Source organism: Cebidichthys violaceus, unplaced genomic scaffold (assembly GCF_023349555.1).
Source record: "Cebidichthys violaceus isolate CVI_PGR_0920_01 unplaced genomic scaffold, fCebVio1.0.p SCAF_28, whole genome shotgun sequence".
NCBI lineage: Eukaryota > Metazoa > Chordata > Actinopteri > Perciformes > Stichaeidae > Cebidichthys > Cebidichthys violaceus.
The window spans coordinates 4,403,348-4,409,051 of record NW_027176461.1 but is presented as its reverse complement, the minus strand read 5'-3'; positions in this window follow the sequence as shown (position 1 = coordinate 4,409,051).

Below are 5,704 nucleotides of genomic sequence, written 5' to 3'. Positions count from 1 at the left end.
GATCCTGCTGATCAACTACCCTGCATATTCTTTGATGTTGTAATTGAAGTACCCATGCTGCTGATTTCTCAGTGGTCTCCCTGCTAGAAGCCCCATTTTCTTCTGGATAAACAAAAACATCTTATGGTGCCGGCACTCCATGGCTCAGGGGACCTAAAGCGGCGTATCAATACGTTTAACATATAGATGCTTTTCTCTCGAGAGAGTCACAGGGGGAACGATAATGAATTCTTAACAAAATATCCAGATCCAAAGTCACTATTGTCCCTCTGACAAGTGACGGTTGTTCAATTCAGATACGGAATGAAAAAGTCTATTGAAGATGTCTTTGCAGAATAATATGCATACAAACAGTAACAAAAGACGCTCAAAACACTAAATAATAGAAAAAACAATAACAACACTATTCCTGTTTATACCAACTTGCTTATCTTTATTGCCCATAAGGAGACATGCAAACACATTCAAGGCAACTTCTTGTTATTCCAGTGTTTTTAGTCACAGGAACATTTTGTTCAATTAAGGCACATTTTGACTCCCAAGTCCAAGATGATTGAGGAATTGCTGAATCCATGCACTGTTGGTACTGAATATGCGTCAAGCTATAGCTCATGTCCTCTCATGATCTATCTCTATCAAGTCGTGGATCAAAACTTTTTGTGGGAGATTTTTACATTTCTAAACCCCTGGAGCTTTAGAAGCAAAAATGAAGAGAAGAGACGGAGTTCTTGGAGTAGCAACCAGCGGGAAGTTTTAATGAGCACAAGGCAACATTCAGCAAAAATCCACCGTATCAGTTATTACAGCTTACACTTATAGTCTAATTCACCCCCCCTTAAGTCACCTTCCACCAATCAGATCAGTCGGCCGAATCACACAAACAAAGCAAGTTACATTACAGAACACGGTAGTATTGCCTACATCAACCCTTTTATCGTCTGATGCAAATCCACCACTGGCAAAACATTCATACTGTTCTAACTGATCTACTTTATAGTTTGTGGGAGGCTCCTTTTGTGATGTGTAGATCATGAAGTCTGCACACACATTGCGTAGTTGATATTCAGGATATAGGTCTAAGTAGCTGTGTGTCTCTATGGATCCATACAGGAGCCTACATTGAACACCACACATAGGAAGTCTAAAAAAGAATATTGAAGCCACCCCTTTTCTGGGGACAAATCTACCCTCTCTGCATTCCTGCTGTTGTGTCTTTGCACATTCTTCGAACGTGTATTTTTCTGGAATCACTAGCAATATTGTTGGGGGTTCTGCACACATTATGCATTCACTGGAGGTCATCTCCTTTACTGAATACCAAGCCCACTTATACCACCCATTCTGATTGGCTTGTTCCCAGTCTTCATCTCCCGTTAGTCTAAAACTCCTTTGCATTGGCCTGAATTGGCTCCCTGCGTCTTCTACATCACTTTCAATTCGGTCTAATCCCCCCTCTAGATCATAGTTGTCATACACCTCATATTCATGAGTTGTCACTACATTAGGAATTATTGCCCTAGTTGTCACTACATGTTCTCCGGTGGTTATTACCAATGGATGGCTTGGTTTTGTAGTAACCTCACTTGGCACTGTCATTACTGGAGTATTTTGGGACCGCTATTGGCTCTGCTTTTGGAGTAGATGTAACAACGGTTGTACCGCTGTTCAAATTAATTCTTATCGCTGGCAAGATAGTTGTTATTACCCTTCTCAATTTTGCTCTTGTAATTGGAGTGATAGTAGTTGCAGCCTTATTTATCTTATCTCTTAAGGTTGGGGTGGTAACAGTTGTGATCTTTAACTCCTGCTCGAACTTTACTGGCTTGGAAGTAACTTTTAAAGGTCATTACTTTTGTTAATTGGGTTTACCAATGGTATAATCGTTGGACTACTTTTGGTTGTGGTGACGGATGCAGTTCCATCATCAGCTACACGTGTTAGTTCATAGTTATAATATTTCATTTTCAGTCCTTTTGAAGGGTTTAAACATTTCTGCATGTACCACATAGGCATAATTGGGGTTCCACATTAGGCTCATTCTAACCTCAATCCTGAGTACACTTCCTGCACTTCCTGCCGTTATAGTAATTTCACACTGGTCTGATCCCCAGATTCGTGCCTGCTTACCAGTGTTACATCCGCACAGTTCTCTGCTGTCCAACGACACCTCTATTTTAAACTCTTTTCCTTCTTCCCCTAAATTTGGTGGAATATCCATGTTAGCGTCCCATTTCCACATGGTGTGGAGCTGTCTCTTTCTACGTGCGTTAGTATGTAACTGTCTAAACCCTTGATATGCTGATTTGAACTTTAATGACAATGCTGGCATAGGTCCTGGTTTATCATGGGTTGGAATATATGTGGTTGCATCGTACTCAACTGAATCATGGTTTCTGGCTTTCCCCCAAGATGGCTGAGTCATCATCTGGCCGCTGTCCTGCATGCTCTTTGATGTCTCCGCCGGTTTCACCATCATCGGGGTCACCCTCGTTGTCAGTCTCTCCTACCCCATGCTTCTCGACAGCATCCATATCAGAAGGCTCATTAGTTTTAACACATGTTGCAGGCTCACCTGGTTCGCCATTTTCGTCTGACTTTATACTGTCCTTGGATTTGTCCTGGACTTTCGTGCAATGACTCAAGTGGTACCACGTTGTACTTCCTTCGACCTGGACTGCTGTTGGTGTCACTCGTACCACTCTGTAGGGACCTTCTCGCCTTGGCTCGTGCCACTTCCGTCTGAAGACTTTAATGTACACCTGGTCCCCTGGTATCACTGGTTTCTCGGACTTCTGGTTTGAGCCCGACTCTTTTCCCTTCTCCTGCAAATAGATGGATCTATGTATGGCAGTTAGTTGCTTCATATAGTCCTTTAATTCTATTTGCAGCTGCTCAAGCGGGGGTCCCTTGTAGGGCCCCCTTAGTTGAGGTGCTGGCATAGGTCTGCCTGTTAGCATTTCGTGCGGTGTTAAGTGTGTGCTTCTGTGAGTTTGCATGCGATAACTCATTAGCGCAAGTGGCAGTGCATCTACCCAGTTTAGCTTAGTGCTTGCACAGATCTTGTTCAGCTTTGCCTTGAGCGTTCCGTTAATTCGTTCCACTACACCTTGGCTCTGTGGATGGTAAACGGCCCCCAGCCTCTGTTTGATTAGGACTGTTGTAAGATCCCCTTAGCTACTTTCTGCACGAATGCTGAACCATTATCTGAGCTTATTTCTGATGGTATGCCAAATCGTGGGACAACTTCCTTTGTCAGAAATTTGATAACTGTTTCAGCTCCTAGGTTCTTTGATGGAGTTGCTTCCACCCAGCGACTGAATCGATCAATTACCACTAGCATGTAGCGTTTTCCATAAGCTGATTTTATCATGTCTACATAGTCTATGACTAAATGTTTGAACGGCCCTTCCGGGACTGGAATGTGTCCTACAGGTGCTTTTATGGTTTTCCGCACATTGTTTTGTGCACAGATTTCACAGAAGTTCAACACTTCATCCATCATTGCTTGCATGAATGGTGACCAGTACCCTTGTCTCCTTAGCCTTTTCAGGACCTCTGTGGTGAAGTGGGACCTCTGCTTGCAGGAGGCCGCGGCCCTCTCGCTCTTTCGTTGTTGTTTGAGCAACGAAGTCACGCTAAGAAAAATCAGCTGGATCCGGCTTACAATGAAAAAGTATTTATAATTCACAAATGCTAAAAAGACAATTACAAACTGAATTACACTGTCGACAGTAAGGAATCGCGAAACCGAGTTCAAACACTCTCCCCTCCTACCGGCCTACAAACGCCAGTTTACAGTAAAGAAGATCGCCAAGAACTGAACAACATCTCTCCGAACAATGTTTTTATACCCAAAAGTCAGTAGTTTACTTTCAAAAGTCCATTATCAGCTTTGTGATTGGCTGGAATCTGATTGTCTCCTCCTGTCCTCGGACAATGCTCTCCATTGGTCTAAGTGATCCGCATAATGTCTGAACAGTGTCCTCTGGTCCGACCTGTCCTCCTCCTCATAAAACAGCATGTACCCGACCCCCATGTTTTCTTAGGGCTGTCTTCATCTACATCTCTGTTTGATCAATACATCTTCTTCCCCCACTGTTAACGCCTCACATTCCTGAAGTCAGCTCACCAAACTCATCTCATTATCATACAGTTGTTTTCGGATCTGAAAAGCCCGTCTCAAAGGTCTCTCTCTCTTTCCCTCAAAACATTCAGTAACTGTATTTTATAGTTTGATACATAGAATGATTATACTTTTATGATTTAACACTTTTCCAAACATACATGTTATAACATTATATCCACCACTAGGAGTGATTATTAAACACACTAACATTGCTTTTTAACATTAAATTCTTCACACCTCCCCCCTCGAACAGTGATCATCACTGTGCGATTCTGAAATGAGAATGGTCAACAGTGCAACAGGTGCTACCAACAATCCTTGATGTGTTCTCCACAGCCCCTTTTCATCAGCTGTTGCCCCCCTCTGTACCCATACGTTATGTTCACTTTGGTCTGCCTTTTGTTGTATCTGGATTATGTCTTCAGGTGTGACAACAGGCTCTAATGACACTACTGGTGATAGAATAGCTACCTTACACTTAGAAGCTGTTTTTGCAGCCTCATCTGCAGCATTATTTCCCCTTATAATGTCATCATTCCCTTTCGGGTGCGCCTGACATTTAATGATCGCAAGCCTCGTTGGGCCCATCATTGCTGATATCAGGTCCATTATCTGTTTTTCATGCTGTATTGGACTTCCGTCTGTTTTTCTGAACCCTCTCTGTTTCCACAATGCTCCAAAAAGTTGCGTGACGCCTAGTGCACACTGGCTGTCAGTGTAAATGTTTGCGACTCTGCCTTTGGCGAGTCTGCAGGCTTCAGTCAATGCTTTTAATTCGGCTAGCTGTGCTGAGCACGGCTGATCACAGCCTTCAGCTTTCACTGTCACAAAGTCATTGCCTATTTGCTCAATCGCGGCAAATCCTGCATGATTACCTAAGTAGTCCCTGTGACACGACCCATCCACAAAGTACGTCACATCTGCGTTCACTAGTGGAGTAGACTCTAGGTCAGGTCGCAACTCGGTATATCTCATTGTCTCTGCCACGCACTCATGTGGCTCTCCTTCAAACTCAAATGGAACGACATTTGCTGGATTTGTAGTTGTACATTTTTTTATAGTCACATCAGGATATGTTAAAAGCGGCATGTACTGCAAACACCTTGCCTGTGTTACCACAAATTTTCCTTGATTTATCAGCTCAGTGATCTTATGATGTGTGTGTATGACTACAGGGTACCCCATTGTAACCGTTGATGCTTTCTCATATGCCAGTCCTTGATAACACGGTGGCCACCCTTGTGCCACATTGTCAAGTTTTGTACTGTAATATGCAATCGGTTGTTTTGGACGACCACTACACGTCTCTTGCATCAATACTGCTGAGACGTACATGTCCTGTCGATTAGATACATACAACTGAAATGGTTTGTCATAATCAGGTACTGCCAGAGCCGGAGCTCTCTGCATCTCTTGTTTGATTGTTTCGAATGCTACCATGGACTTGTCTGTCCATTGTAACTGAGCTTTTAACGTTTGGTTTCCTGCCTCTTTCATGATTTCCCTGAGTGGAGCAGTTTTTTCAGCATAACTTTCAATCCACTCGGAACAGAACCCCGTCATTCCTAGAAATGTCAT